This window comes from Meleagris gallopavo, chromosome 5 (genome assembly GCF_000146605.3).
Source record: "Meleagris gallopavo isolate NT-WF06-2002-E0010 breed Aviagen turkey brand Nicholas breeding stock chromosome 5, Turkey_5.1, whole genome shotgun sequence".
Lineage (NCBI taxonomy): Eukaryota > Metazoa > Chordata > Aves > Galliformes > Phasianidae > Meleagris > Meleagris gallopavo.
In genome coordinates, this window is record NC_015015.2 from 14,180,309 (window position 1) to 14,197,580 (window position 17,272).

Sequence of the window (17,272 nt, forward strand, 5' to 3'; positions counted from 1 at the left end):
TAATAACTCAGCTTTAGTGACGCAATGACTGTAAGGCAGTCCTGCAGTGTGCCTCTGCCCCCCCCCACACTGCAATGCCGACAGCTCAGCCACAGCTGCTGTTGGTTACATCCCAAAGCCCTGAGGTGAAAACATTCCTCTTAGCAAACATGCTGCCCTGCTCATCACTAAAAACTGCTGGAGGATGGAAAATGTAACAGCAGATGTTTTAAATGATGCTAAAATCTGAGTTACATAAACTAAGATGCAGTACCATCAGGAAGTTGTTTTGTTTTCTTGAATTTGTTTTTTCATCCCTAAGAGGGGCCTTTGAATAGTTCAGAATCAATGGTGGCTTTAGATCACACCATTTTGTATCATTTTCCAGAGAAATAATGAAAAAAAATAAGTGACTCACACAAAATAATTAATTAATTAATTAATTAAAATGAAAATATCTTGAGAAACAATTTTGTTGTCACTTCCTGTGTGCTTGGCAGGCATAACTTCTGGCTAACAATTTCCATTTGCATCCATTGGCTGGATGTGCGGCTTTTAACATAACTGAAGTGATTAGCTAACCTCTTCCAGGACAGACCGTGATGAAGTGATCTCAGTATGAATTTATGGATTAAAGTGGTTTGAGTTCATCAGATGGTCTCTTCATCAGGCATCCCCTTTGTACCTGCTGGAGCCTTCTTATTTCTTACTGCTGGAACTCGGAATCATTTTCATAACTTGAGCAGTCAGCACATCACGGTCATGATCAAAGTTTTTTGTTGTTGTTGTTTTTCTTTATTTTTAGTGTTTAAATAAGCACATAAGTTATCCCCATTTAGTCTAATGCTCTAAAGCATGGTGACACAACTGAAGAGTTGACTTAGTCTTTGGGAAGAGAGAGATATACTCTGTCAGTGTGTTTCACTCCACACAAATTTCAAACAAGCTACTACAGCTATGATTAAGGTATTGAAACATGGAAAGTACAGGATTGCATCTGACTTAATCTAGAATTAACTAGATAATCTAGATTTAACTTCTATTTCTATCTTGCTATACTTGCATACATTGGAGAACACTGAAATAAATACTTCAAATCCTCAAGCATTCAAGGATATTCTAGAGTGATAAATTACATTTATCTCATAACTAAGATGCTTTTTTATTTGTATCATTGCCAACAAGAATTGCAGTCATTGCCGCTTTACTATCTTATATTGGTCTCTCTGATTTGATTTAGGAAGTAGACCATATTGAAATGCCAAATCTTGACAATCATAAAAAAATAAAAATAAAAATCATATTGTGTAACATACCGTTTAAAAAAAAAATCTGGGAATTATAATCTTGGTGATGCAACTCCGTGTAGCAATACAAAAAGGAACAACTTAAGTGTTCTACTGTTTTTATTTGGGAAATTGGAAAGAACCTTCACATAGCATGCCTTCAAACAGTCTAGTGGTTTCCCTATTTGACATAGGGAAGATCATATAAATAAAAAATGTCTTGGGCACATATTGTCATGAGAATAACCAAGATTGTTTATCTTGTTTGCTCTGAGATAAAGTAAAGCCTCCTCAGCAATCTAGTACATCATACATATCCTTTGTTATCTGTGCTGCCTACTCATATAATTTCAAATCCTGTTCCATGTCCCAGTCCTTATCTTCACCAGACTCCTGTCTGAATTCATTACTCCTAAGAGACTATTAAAAGCTCTCAAAAAAGGTTGTAGTTATCAGCAATGTTCTTCTGACAAATTCTAGCACTCTTTTCAATAAGATTGCCAATAGGAGGAACAAGCTTACCCAGGAGACAACGTAATATAATATGATGGCAAGAACTACCATAATCATTCCTGCTTGTCAAACATCACGCACAAGGCCTTGAACTCAACACTTCTGTTACATTTAATGATGTTGAGGCTCATTTAACCCAATTCAGGCAACTCAGTATTACATAGATGTTTGTTCACTGATCTCCCAAATGGGACGAGGAAGAGAACTCAGAGGTAGAAATAGGAATTACTTACTAAAATTAAAGAGGAAAATGGAAACAAAAATGCAACAATAAAAATAAATGCAACCACAGTGCACTATAAATCCTTGCCAAACACTAACTAGCAGTAACAACACCACAACCTGCCACCAGTACACAGTCTCACCAGCTTACACTCAGCAACCCCCAAACAGCATCTGCCCTCCAGCCAGCTCCCCACAGCTTTATGGCCTTCTTCATAAGGAGGGTATGGAATAACCCTTGGCCTAATTCAGCCACCTGTCTCGGTTCCACCCTGCCCCTGCTGCTGTGCTACAAAGGCAATGGTTCCTTTCCAGTAAGTGGCCTGACTCTAGGGTGGACTTCTAACATGCAACAGTGTTGGTCTGCTTATTGTTTTTGGCTGTAAGCAAAACAAGTGATCTTTATAAAATAGCAGTTTTCAAAAAAAGAGCCATAATGCATACATCTTTCTTGTCTTGGTGAAAGAATAAGAGTGAATAGCTTGGCACACGTACAGCTTTGTTTCTTGATGTGTTCCTGGAAGAAATTCAAAAAAGATTATGAAAGTGACATAGAAGATAGGCAAGCAGTGTGATTTGTAGAAGTGGGCTATGCTGTTTGAAACTAAATCTTAGTCCTCAAAACAAGGATGTGCACAAAACACAGCTCCCTGTATGAAGCCTAATAATACAGAAAGGATGCTCCAGTACTTAAAGTCCCTTGCATGCATATTTGTGGTTCTTGCAGGAGAAAAAAACATAAAGTAAGTCCTTATGTCATTTTTTGACTCTGTATAAAACATCTGACATCACAGTGCTTGCTGACTGAAAATTCAGAGGCTGCTAAACCACGAAGTAACCAGAAACATAAGCTTCCTTAATGGAGGTGAGGAATACATGACATTCCTTTGAATCTACATGTTTACAAAGGCCCCGCTCCACCATGCACACAGTGAGGGGTTGTAGTAGTTAGTGAGAGTATGTGCAAATAAACTGGGTTCTGCCTGGAAATATGTAGAAGATAGATAAAGATGATAAAAAACAGCTGAAGTTCCGCTTACTCTTTTTTTGAAAAATAACTGAATGTAGAGACAATTCAGAAATCATTTTTCCACTGCTTTACAGACTAACAGAACAATATTTTTAAAGTGCATGGGAGTTTTATCCCAGACTTTAATATGCCAGTATGCATGGGAATACTAGTTTTGTTTAATTAGAAGTATGTAAATATGGAAGCAGTTCAACTTGCCAGATTTCCCACAGGCAATTTCAAGTTATCCTATACCACATGTTCTTAACAAGCCAGTATTCTACTGCTGGTTTCTTGAGAAACTAAGTTATGTACACTGTAAACTGCTCAGCAGTCACAGCCTGGGAACAGCTGTGATGTTAAATGAGATGGAATTATTGACATATACAAGAATTACAAAATGAAAACAAAATTTAGCACTGAATTGTATTCCCTTGCTTTATGAGTTATTAAGCACTCAGATTGTTAGAAGTTTTCATTTCTATATAGAGTTGTCATCAAATCTGACTGGGCTGGCCAGAGAAGGCCAAAAGAGTGATATGTATATGCGTATACATACAGACATGCACATACTTGTTTACATTTGCAGTAAGTTTTGGCAGGTGAAAATATGTTAAGCTTTGTTAAAATAGGCTAAGAAAGAGCTGTTGGAGAGGGTCCAGAGGAGAACCACAAAGATGATCAGGAGACTGGAGCACCTCCCCTACGAAGACAGGCTGAGGGAGCTGGGCTTGTTCAGCCTGGAGAAAAGAAGGCTGCGGGGTGACCTCATTGCAGCCTTTCAGTATCTAAAGGGAGCCTACAAACAGGAGGAGAATCAACTCTTTGAAAGGGTAGATAACTGCAGGACAAGGGGAAATGGTTTTAAGTTGAGGGAGGGAAGATTTAGGTTGGATGTCAGGGGGAAGTTCTTTACTATGAGAGTGGTGAGGTGCTGGAACAGGCTGCCCAGAGAGGTTGTCGATGCCCTGTCCCTGGAGGTGTTCAAGGCCAGGTTGGATGGGGCCCTGGCAGCCTGGTCCAGTATTAAATGGGGAGGTTGGTGGCCCTGCCTGTGGCAGGGGGGTTGGAGATTCATGATCCTTGAGGTCCCTTCCAACCCTGACCATTCTGTGATTCTGTGATCTAGATTATTTGGAAAAAGTCTTAAGCAGATAAGATATTGGATGCATTTAGCAATAAATGATCAGACTTATTAGGAAAATGGCAGCATATTGTACCTTAGAAAATACATCTGGCAGATATGTTGTTTGTATTGTATTTTAATTATGTAAAATACACACACATTTTTGTTATTGTTCTTACAATGAAAATATTGAGAAGTTAGAGATGCCAAATGAAGTATCACAGAATCACAGAATTGTAGGGGTTGGAAGGGACCTCTAGAGATCATCGAAACCAACCCCCAAAGTAGTGTAGTTCCAAATAGTGGAACTGAAAGGAAATCAAGTCTGGAATAAATAAACTGTTAAAGTAATGTAGGTACTTAAAGCCATTTGTTCACAAAGAATGTAATGGAGTAGACATAGTCAGAAATATAAGGACTATAGTTAAGTCTGGATCCTACATAAGGTCCTTGAAATACATTTCCTTCCTACTTACCCCATACATACGCATGCAAGACTCCCATGATCTGAAGGGGATTAAATCCAAGTTTGAGGAATTACAGATGTAACTACACGGCACAATGCAGCAGTTCAGTAATATATTTTACTCAGCTAATGAGCTAAAAATTAAAACTGCCAGAGCAAGGCAATTTGTTATTATTTCTCACTTTCCAGCTGATTCTTCATAACTCATTGTGTTTAATCTTTTCAGGAATCTCATAATATTAGAAAATTATGTGCACTTTATTACAAAGAGTTTTCAGATGATGGGTTTCTTTTTTCTTTCTCATGAGATAAACTGTTGTTACTGTAACCACAACTGATAATAGCATATAGATTATATTTCGTTATACACAGAGCTTTCAAACATGAATCTGTAGCATGTCTTAAGATGAAAACTGAGAACAAAAATTGACAAATCTTTGTGAAAGTCATAATGCTGACATCTTTATTCTACATGAAAGTAATATAAAATGTCTGCCAGTAGCCTCTCTGTGCAGCAAGATCTTAATGCATTAAATGATCAGCTCACAGAAGGAGACACAACAGCTCTCTGGACTGAGGGCCTATGCAGCTATAAATAATTGGGATGCAAGTTGCCAGCTGATATGTTTGTACTATTCAAAAAGAGAGATATGTAAAAAGGATGCGAGTTGTTTATTCTTCTACAAGAGAGTGTATGTTTCTGTGCATGCATCTCTTTACTTTTCTTCATAGGTAGTGAGTGCTCTCTGGCCATGGAGAAATTGCAGTATAGTTCTTTGTTCTTCAAACTATGTATGGAAGCAACCTTCATTAATCCTTTTCCCCTTTTACATCTTCAGCTTTATCTCATTATCTCCCTGACTTCATTTCTTTAGAACTGGATAGAAGTTTCCTATTTTCAGAACTAGAAGTCATGAATAAATAAGTCAAATCTATTCTAATGTGATTTCACCATTAAAAGGGCTTTGACAAACTGAATTCCCTTCTTCCCACAAGTCAATCAAAATGCATAAAGAACAAAGAAGGTCAAACTGTATCAAATAACAGGTAAACAAATGTATACACTTAAAGATAGTATGAGATATATTAACATCAATTGGAGACTAACTGTTCTAAAATGCACACACATTAAAGGACAATGTAAACATGTAAACATGTGATTGCCACTGACTTGCTGTTCCCAGCTCTTAATATTTGCGCAAATACAAGTTTTATTTTACTTCCTTAGTAGTAGAGGTCAAGGCTTGTGCTTCACGGATTCCTGGTTCACAGTATATTTACTTTCCACTCTATATCTGGTAATAAAATCTAATTATTAAATACTGTGATGTAACAAGTGGCTAATAAATTTATTTTTTCCTAAATCCAGTTTAAACATTAATTACAAATGCAGCTGTATGGCAATTATGAAGCTAATAGGTAGGAGAATTTGAGCTACTTCTTGTTCATGTGACGCAATTAACTGAGTTCTAAGTTACAGACATTTGAACTGTAGCTGCCCTCATGTTAAATGCTTTCTGTTCATTAGCTCTGTTGTTGTATGGAGTCAAAATTCACATTGCTCAGATTTGCTGACGTATAATTCATGGTTATTTCTGAGTTTTCTTTAGAAAAGAAATACAGTGTAGTTGCTGATGCCTGAAACGTTTACCAAAAATGTTGGTCTCTGTACTAGTACAATCCAGATGAAGAAAAATATAATTAATATCAGCATTTTCTCTTTGAGAAAAAATGGTGCACACCAAGTGTCTTGTAAACTGTAATTAGTCTGTAGACTTTGATGTGAGATCTTACAAATAGTCGAGAAATAACAAGAAGTACCTTTATTTTCATTACTGGAAGTTAATGAAAATGAAATGAGAGAACCAATGTCCTCATTCACAGCCTAGTTAATCACTAGAAGATAAAGTGAGATTTAAGGTACTCTGCAGAGATTTTCTTCATAATCATAGAATTAGAGGGGAACGTTGTGATGTCTCACAGTTGTATCATTCATTTTGTGTTTTTGACCCAACTTCATAAGGAGGTGTTACAGAACAAATCTTCAGCCTACACTGCTTCAGTGATAATAATTCAAACTGGTTCAAGTACAGTGAGAGCAACACAAAATTCAGGAGTAGGGGAGCTGTGTGTGGGTGATAAGAGGGAACTTGCCTTCTATCTATCCCTATGCACAGAATAATATTATAGGAAAACTTTCTCACTGTGACAGGCCTTGCTCTGTTTGTTTTGTTGTGTTGCCTGTGCACACATGCACACAGAGTGTTTTACTCCAGAAACACTTTAAATGTTTTGTCCACGTTTGTCATCAGGGCTGTGGACATGCTTCAGAGAACTTTGGGAGTGGCAGGCTTTCTCAGCCTCTCTTGCTGGCAGTGTACAAAGAGTGAATGACACCAGCTGAGGTCCCCACAGCTATAGTATTGGAGATATTCATCAAAGTGAATGCCAGAGGCATAAAGCCAACACAGGGAGGTCTCAGGCCATTGTCCTAAAATGAATTATAATTAAAAGTTAAGTGCAAGTTAATTAAGTCTTTACCACCTCTAGAAGTGTATGTTTTAAATTATTTCCTACTGTGTTGTTTTCTTTTTTTTTTCTAAACAAGTATATGGGAAAGACTTTGACTTTACAATTGTTGAAGTACTAAAGCCCTTTTGGAACACTGTGAAAGAGCACTCTCTGATAGTTTTGTTTCTTTTTCCTATATGCGCTCTGTATTTTTTTAGTTTATATTCAGATTTGATCTATATACACTTTGGAGCAAGAAAGGAAATCTTGTACAACGGCCGTAGCCACTGTCTCAGTATACTGCAACAGAAGTAATTTGTATTGTTATACGAATATAAGATCTAAATATCTGCAGTCAAATACCTAGTGTCAGCCCTAACAATCCACTCAATGGAACTTTTTTCTGCTTGTAGGTGATGTATCTCATCTCTTTCAAAGACAATCTGATAAATTCCAGAATTACAGAACACGGTCTAGATACCAAGGAAAAGAGTTATCTTGATTTTGGTGAACAGAAGGATAGCATAAAGTGTGGGTTTGTACTAAAATCAGGAGGTGGATGACTTAGTCTTTTATGGCACAATCATACTGGCACACTCATACTTCTTTTAGATACTGCTTGGAGAATTGAAGTGTCCGAAGATCATAAAGAGATGTGAGCAAAAAAGTGCACAGAATCATCGTAAATATTATGGGATTCTGAAGCTGCAGCATAACATAAGCTGATGGTTATGGACTTTGCTGGTTACAACTTTTTTGTCACTATTTCTCAGTTTAAAAGATTTTTTTTTATCACTTCTTGAATGTTCTCTGAATATTTATCTATTTTAATGACAGTTTCTTGGGAAAGTATCTTGGCAGCAAGTGCAGTTCAGCTGGCTATGTAGCATCTGCCTGCTTGATTGCCTGCCAGCTTCTTGGACAAGTCTACAGGAGCCTCTGAAATGTGCAGTAAGCTTAGCCCACAGAAGCAGCAATGTATGTGACTCAGTTTTGTGCAAGACAGTGAAGAGATACAGGCAGACAAAACAGGTAGAGCACATAATACTTTTTTTTTTCATGCGCACTTGACAACTTGGTCTAGTCATTGCATTCTTCTTTTCCTTCCTGTCATGTGTTCACAATACTGAATTTTCTGGCCTTTGTTCAAAGAATCATATTTAATATACCTAATATTTACTGTTTGCCATGTTGTCTGTAATTTTTCCCTTAAGCTACATTTAAATTTGTTTTTTTTTTTTTAATTCTAAGACCAGTCTTAGAATTACATACGATTAAATTTTACAGCCTAGGAATATTTCTTTCTATCTCTTTCCAATGTGGTGGAGAAGTCAGCAATATCACACTTTCTCCCACCATAACACAGATAAAAGGGTATTCAGTTATTTTTTTTTTGGTTGTCCATGGCCAGGAAAAAATTCTTATTTATATTAATTTAAAATTCTCTTTATATTAATAATTCACAATTTTTTAATGAGAGATGCAGTCATCTAATTGTCTATTTTTGCTATGGGATTTTATTGTTTCTGGCTTAGTCAGCAGAGTTGGCCTAAAATCCATTTCATGCAGCAATCCCATTTATTCAGTTCTTCCTCTGAAATATTTCAAACTTCTTACATACATTCAAATATGCATGTATTTCAACAGTGATAATAAGAAATATAGAGTTATGTTGACACAGTCTATACCAAAAATCTCCTCAATTTAACCATTTCCTTCAATTCCACATTCCATCAGCACACTAGGAATGGCTTATGACTCTCCATTATGACTGACGCTACAAAACACTGCTGATTTTTTCCCCTTGGACTGACAAAACTTCTTTTTTTGCCTTTCTAGTCATAGTGAATGTCTCAGTCATATAGAATAAAGATAACCTTGTTGTACTCAAGAGCTTTATTTTACCTTATTCTGAAACTGATTGTCCAATATATTTTTTTGGTATCATGAAAATGTTAAATGAATATTTCACGGTGTTATGATGATGTTATCATCAATTTTCAATATTCTAAATACCATCAATATTCTTAATAGCATCAATGTTCTACAACATTTATTTGAAGGTCAGTCTTCTAGGATAGTTTGGCAGTTCAAATATGTATGATTTTAATGGCATCATGTTTTTAATAGCATCAGTATATCTCCAAATGATTTAAATTTTGAATAAAATATTGCAGCTCAAAGAAAAACACAAATAACAGATCAGTTGCTGTGTCAGGTTTCTTTCAAACCTGTGTCTATACACACCAAAAAGAGCAAAGGAATCTTACAAGCACAAGCTACCAAAGCTGAACATCACTTGAACTGTGTTGAACATAGGACAATTCAAATGCTGTATTTTGTTTATCCAGACATATTTAAGGCTAAACTGATGCACAAAGGAGTATATTACTGAAGGTGGAATGTTTTCTTGGAGATCTTAAAAGCATCAGAGTATCCTACAAGTAGGTGTACGTACATAAATTGTACTTTGCAAAACAGTCTGTTACTTACATAAATTGTTTCGGCCCTCAGTATGTATCATTTCTGGCTTAGCATAAATTATTTTGGTATTTCTAATTCTTTCAGAACTACACATCATGCTGGAAAGTAAGCTATAGCTAACTACTGAGAAATGTTTACTAAGCAATATACATGCCAGTACAATCTCTGCTCATCTGTACTACACTGATTACTGAGAGTTATGAAGTTACGAGATTACTAAATCGATTATAATGACAACATGGAAACAAAACTAACATTAATTAAGGGTGTCAGTGTCTCATTAGAAAAAAAGAAAAAGAAAACAACACCAAAACCACAAAATTGGATAAATTCCTCTGAAATAACTTTTTTTTTGTATCTACACCTGGGTAGCTATTTTTTACATAGCTGTTCTGTATAAAATAGCTATACTGAGCATTTACTCACCTTCCACAGTCCTGCAGCAAATGTTTTATTCTTGAACCATAGTTTTGACTTGTCTGGTTGAATATACTTGTAGGTGCTGCTTATAACCTCCTGCATCCCAGAAGAGATCTCCTTAGAAGACAGATACAAGATTTCAATATTGGAGACAAAGGTAATTCTCTCATTACTGCAGTTGATTTTGAAAGTTCAATTATTCTAACTGTAGTGAGGTGAAATTTCTGAAAAGGTTCTGTAAACAAGAAAAGGATGCATTGGGTGCCACAGATTCAAAGATTATTAAATTATTCTTGTATCTGACAGGTGAATGCTTTTAAGACTAGAAGCTTGCAGTCCAGTTGAATCATGGGATATGCTGTGATTAGTATATAGTTGTGGCCAAGTGCTTGGTATGAAATTATCTTAAATGCCATTTTTTGAATGAACAGATATATTTTTTTTCCTCACTATTTCCTAAATAGTTTATCTTGATGTTATTCATTTACTTTGTTTTGTCATAAGGCAGATGTAAAAAATTTTTCACCAGGAATTTTGGAGTTTGGGGTTACAATTCTATTATCAACAACCATATATTTTACCCTTCAGTTGGAAGAAACATGGTAAAAAAGGAAGATGAGAGAGGGAAGAAAATGAAGGCAGACCTTCATCTGAATTAAAACTTAATATTTTTATTTTAATAAAAGGTTGAATCAGGTCTGAAATTAGGTTAAAGGATTTTTACTGTCTCTTCTGCACATCTTCCTGTTGCCCAGAAGGGTAAATTTGAGGTCATGATGAGGAACTACATTTTAAGCAAAATAATGATATCAGAGAAAAGGACAGTTGAAACCCAGAAGTGTAATGAGTTACTTTCAGTATTGCATGTGTGACACAGGAAGGGCTGAAGAGATTCATATGGAGAGAGTAAACCATTACTTCTGTATTTTATTAGGAAACTTCAGTGATTTCTGAAAAATGACAAGATCAAGCAAGTAAAGTTCTGTTTATATTCTGTCAGCTCAGGGTTGGCAATGATAACTGAACATATCCTGTTTCTCCAGCATTTCAGCTCTGATGTTGGGAGATCAAAGAACGAGTGCTATTCTTTTGGGTTGTTGGTGGAGACGATGACATAGTTTGCCCTCTGCCCTTGGCAGTGCTAAGGTGGTACCCAAGAACGTTTTTAGGTCCTCTACAAGCTCAAGAAAGAAGTTGTACCATTCCTGTGCTTGTACCAAGAGCAGCCCATTTTACTGAGGTAAAGTTTATCATTCTACTTGAAATGCAGAGATGAACAGAATCAGTAAGGAGAGTGAATAAAAGTTAATAAAAGAAGAACTGATTTTTTTTCTTTAAATCTAAGATCTATATCTCTATTCATTCATGCCATCTTATAACCAAGCAGTCTTCCCAGCATTTCCAAATCTCCTGCATTTCTTTCTTCCTTCCACTACGTGTTTTGGTCCAATATTGTTCTTCTCCTTATCAGGTAGAATTTGCATATTATTGATCTCAATTGCTTTTGGGTATAATATCAAATTTGTTCAGTAAATGAAGTTAAATGTGATTGAACTATTACAAGTGGAAATTATTATAAAAGTCTTGTAAGAATGATAACACACTGAAGAAGGTTTGTGTTTTCTTTTTTCTTTCTAAGGCATTTAGGTGTGCTGAGCTTGATGAAGAGGAGATCCTGTTTGGCGAGTACTTTGCTGCTACAATTTCTGAAAGCCATGGGAATGAGGGAGGGCATTGGAATTCTGTATATAAAGCATCCAGGCTTGAAGAGGTAAACCTAGAAAGTGGCAATAGCAGGAGCACTGCCCATTTGCAGCAGAGGAGGGTACTGGAAAAATCTCTGTGTTTAGGGCATGCATCATGTTTCTGACAGCACTGCTGCTCATCTTCTACAGTTGTCTGCAATGTGCTGGTAAGTCTAAAATGTCCACTTTCCTCTCTATGTATGATTTGAAGGAAAACGTGTCTTGTGACAAAGTAGGAAACTCCACTGTAAAATTACAACAAATAATAGTACAATTCAAGTCTTACTCTCCTTTCCCGTGACCATCAGACATTAAACATTTTCTTTTCCCTCACCACGTTTAAATACAACTGTATATTTAATAAATACATAACTGAAGTAGATTGTTTTTCCTAACTTTTCATTTTTTTGAACAGTTTACTGTTGGATAGTTACCTAAAACAAGTATAAAATACAGAAATTATAAACTCACTCTAAATACAGGAAATACTTTTAATAGACTTATGTTCTCTTTCCAAGCTTCAGAGTGCCTTTATCTTTCAGATGTTCTTGATGTTGTGTCCTACAGATGTCACTGGAAGTTCTGAAGAAGAGATTGTATAAAAATTTCAAAATCTTTTCCCTTTGTTACATGAACTGCAAAAAAGTTTTCAGTGTGTGCTATGTGATGACATCTTTTTTTTTTTTTTTGAGAAAGAATGCATATTATCTCAGTCTATTCAATTTTTACATGACTCTAAGTATTCCTGCGTATATTAGTCAGTGTAATTCTTTAGTCTTATAAAGTGTTCAGTTTTCATCTAACTCATCTGACTGCAGTTTTTTACTAAGACTTGACAGGCAAGTTAATTGAGTTTATAGCTACTTTGCCTTACTCATTCCTCTTCCTGTAGTATTTTCAAGGGAGAATGACACTTTTTCACCCATGATTTGCTGTTGCCTAAGATAATGTCTTCTGTTTTATCTCTTCGGTAGGTTCTCAGTGATTATCAGTTGTTACAGTTCTGATTTTAAGAACATGTTGCAAACTGCTAAAAGGCATACTTCACTTACTTTAGTTGGTACAAGTTAAATTTATTTCTTCTGTATTGTATTTACTACATTTAACAGACCATATAGTTCTAATTGCTTGAGGGCACATATTACTCTTAAATCACTGACCTAAATTGCAGCACTAGGAGAAAAAAAAAAAGTTACTCAACTCTGTTGTAGACTCTTAGAGCCAATTTCTAATCTCAGTTATATTGTTATAAATCAAGTTTAACTCTGTTCACTGTATTAACACCATTGTAACCACAATCACGTCAAGCACCTTAACCCTGGATTCTGACCCAAAATGCAAGTGCCTATACGTTTTAATATGCATGATTTTGTATATCTGGTGAGTAGATATATCACCATAAACATTAATCTTAACAATCAACTGGACAATTACTGTCGACCCCTATTCAGCCACAAGCTTTCTTTATTACCTGGGCAAATATAGATAGAATCTCATCTCTAAACGGTTGAGTTTTCTAGGATGGAACTTCTGTTGAATTTAAAAATAAAAATCTAAGGGTAGAATGTAGAATAGCAGAGCAGTCTTTTTATCTTGGGATGTATCAGCATATTTAGCTTGTGAAATGTAATGCTATGTTTGACACTGTGGGAAAAAAAAATAAGAGATTTCATTTTGCTGAGTTAGCTTTGAAATCTGACAATTTTTGGAGTAACATCTGAATCATAAGAGTACTAAAATTGGCAAACAGGCAGGATGTTCATTGTTTCCAACTTTAGATCCATGTTCAGTCACAGAATCATAGTCTGTTCAGAATGAATTAAATAAAAGCAAGAACTCCAATTCTTCTCTTGATGGATCTGGATTTTGAGCCTATTGCAAACTGGAAATCGTTCAGAAAATTGCCAGAATAATTTTATTAATATCCTAAGAGTTAAATGTGAGAAAAAGAAATGCTTAGAATAATTACTGTAAAGTAATTATTTTAATAGCATCATCTGATGGAAAACAGACTGATTGGCAGATAGTCAGCAAATAGCTCTACATTTATTTTAATAGCCATTCTTTGAGCGAAATATTCAAGTGATGTCACAACCTTATTATTATTATTAATACAACTCTCGCACACCTCCATGTGGTCCAGGATAATTATCAACTCCTTCTTCTATTTTAATCTAAATACCAATCCTGGAGTATTTATAACATTTTGTAGCTGTTTCACATGCTTAGACTTACAAACTTTACGCTTGGATAGATAACAAACAAGCTTTGTAAGCTGTTCTGATCTAAAATACTTGCCATTGTTGGGCTTCTTGATTTACTTCAAGCTTTCTGGCTAAATCTCACTTAAATTAATGCTTTAGATATATTTTCAGTTTCTATGAATCAAATCTCCTCTGATTTTACACACTCTTGAATCCCTTGAATGTAGTGTTTGTAGTTTGAGATTAAAACGCAGATAATTGCAGAACTATTAATCCAACAAAAATAGATTATAATAAAATAGTAGAGCAATAATAAAACAAGTGGAAACATAAAAATCAAGGTGTTCAAAAAACATAGCAATAACTCTAGGTATAAACAATGCCTGTTCAGTAGCCATGCAGGCTCATCCTGTCACTCTTTTTGATGAACTCAATGTGATGCATGGCTCACTAGGAACATGTGAGAACAGAAGAAGCAGCGTGCTGTACACCACATAATAAACACTACCTCACATTCAACAGTGCTGTGTGGAATTGTCTGGAGAGTCTCTTACAGTTGGTGAGCTCTGTAAGAGCTTTTATTCTCTTCGTTTCCTTAAGGAAACAACAGAGTCTTGCAGAGCCGAAGTACATAAATTGTATGTGGGCCTGGCTTGGCTTCTGTGATTAAAGAAGCTTTCTGTCATAATGTACCTTCATGTTTTCTCTACTGAAAAAAATCCTAAAGGTATAATGGATAATTATATGCTTTCTACAGGATATTTACTTCTACCATCAAAGAAATACTGGACCTGAAAAACTTCAATAAATGAATAACATGTTTCTGAAGCATGTGGGAGTGTTTTTTTCTTACAGTTTTCTTTAGTTATTTATATCCAAATATTGATTGTATGAAAAGCTGGCTCCATGCATGCTCTGCTTGTGTGCTTGCACAGGGTTTACTGTTCATAGATTGTCCATAGAAGCCCTTTTCAGCATCTTACACTCTTCTCACTTCTTTCCACGAAGCAAGATGCTACTACAGAGAATCTTTGGGTACATATGAGATCACAGTGCTGTTGTGCATGCGTAAGGGGACTCATGTCAGAAAGACAATACCGTACTCCACATTTGCTAAATGTTCCTTGGCTTTTAATTACTAGACAGACTGTGAAGAGTTGTGTGAAAGAGAGCAGGTAGCAGCTTTCATCATTCTGCTTGAACAAGAGCAGCTAAAGTGACTGCTAGGTCTGGAGATTTCTCACTTTTCTACTACAAATAGCATGATGCTTGTAAAGAACACATGGGATATTACTTTGCCCATAATTTCCCAGTTTTGGCTGTTCCCTCTATTGCATCTGCTCATATGATGGACTAAGAATTCAGAAACATGCAATAAGATTTATCCCATATGTTTTTAACAAGGAAGGATTTGAGGCTTAAGTACAGGAAATCCTGTATTACATAGGATTTCTGGCAGTCTTTGGTAACATTTTATCATTTGCAGAAGAATTTTCTATTACAAGCAGAAATATTTGGTTTTCCACCATAATTATCAGGACACAACTCATATATGTTAGCTGTGCTTTGGTTTGTACAGTATTTAAAAATAAATCAAAATAAAGATAGTAAAAATAATTCGCCTATAGAAGAATTCAACTATATTGTCTTTTTTCCTCCTACAGCTTTTGAGGGAAATTATTGGTCCCACTTTTTTCTCCAAAAACAGAAAGAAACCTTGCAAAGAAGTAAGTATCTGACATGTTATTTAATGTTCATGTTGCAGCTCTGAGTAACGGTTCTATTCAGCATCAATTCAATATTGCAGAAGACTTTGTACAAAACATAAACTAAAAATAAGTTCTTGCCTCAAGGAGAATTGGTTTTAAAGGATTAATTTTAGAATTTGTAAATGAGGAGTTTTGCCTATTAAAAGGTGGTGTTGTATTTTGTCTGGCTATGGTAAGTTTAACACTAACTGGAAAATGTTTTTGTCTACCATGCTGTGTTTTTGATGCCAAGGGACAGAAGAGTTATGAGCAGTTACAGTAACTTTCAACTGGTGGGATCCAAATTTAGAAATTTGTTTTTGTGATCCATTTGGTTTTCCTTCCTGCAGATCACTGTCTAATAATATTATCTAAGAATTTAGGAAATTGATTCTTTTGAATCATTTCCAAAATCCTGGAAGTCAGGGAAAGTTGATTCTATATATAGGTTTTTTTAAAGATTAATTTAAAGATTACAGATTGCCCTATAATAATATTGTAGCTATTGTTGCCACAAGTCCTGATAATTTCCCAGAAGTTCCCCCTCAGCTGATAAGAAAGTTTGTCTGCATGCATCCTATTCTGTAATCAAAGTTGACTCCAGCTGCCTACTTACTGCTAATTTGTGCTAGTCCTTCTGAGTGTAAGAAATACAAAAGATGATAAAATACTCTTACTAAAAGTGCAAAAAAATTAGCATTACCACTCCAAATTACTAAAAAAGGTTAGCTATCAGAAGTACTACTAGAACAGTCAATATAATTGTTTGTTTATAATTAATACCATAATTTATAATTTACATTATAATTCATAATTAAAATGATAACAAAAAAGTTATATAAAGTGCAAATGTTATTATGATTGGCATTTTTTTAGGCAGAAGTAGCAAAGAATGGCTTATGTTATGTGTATGCTCTTCAGCTTAAGCATGGAAAGGCTACGTGAAAAGCTTCATTAGTTTCTGTTAAAGGGAAAAGTAGTTAAAAGCATCCCATTAGAAGAATTCAGCAATTCATCTCTGTGTTCTGTCAGCTCTTAAAACCAGAGGAAAAGTGGGGCACAGATATACAGAAATTAAAAGAAAAGCTCTAGACATCACTTAATTAAAAACTGTACTCAAAAGACAAATATCTGTCATCTGATTTTAAATTTTCCTAAATTATTCATACTCCCATTCGTTAATTTTTTTTTAATAAGATTTAAATAACAACAAATAAACTGCATTCTAAAGGTACTCTGTACTTATAGAAATGGACAGCTATTGCACACTCTGACCGTAGTCATTCCCTGGCATGCTCTGAAAAAGCTGGGGTTTTCTGGTCATATCTGTTAAGCACAACATTGAGCCGGCTAGGTTTGGACATGAAGGATCAACGATAACAATTAGCCGATTCCTATTTTCCAGTTAGACGTTCTGGACAGCCCAGAAGTATGGAAGAGGAGTACTTTGTGTCAACAGGTAACAGCTCATTGGAAAACAGTTTTTTCTACAGTTTTTCTGGAAAACAGAACAAAAACAACAGTATTCTCCAAACATTACATCGCTCTTAAAGAACAAA

The 17,272-nt window shown here is 35.4% G+C and overlaps 1 protein-coding gene across 1 annotated transcript in view; it reads left to right on the plus strand.

The window, feature by feature from the left end:
• MUC6 (mucin 6, oligomeric mucus/gel-forming) overlaps positions 1 to 17,272 on the plus strand; it is a 79,250-nt gene that overhangs the window by 35,284 nt on the left and 26,694 nt on the right.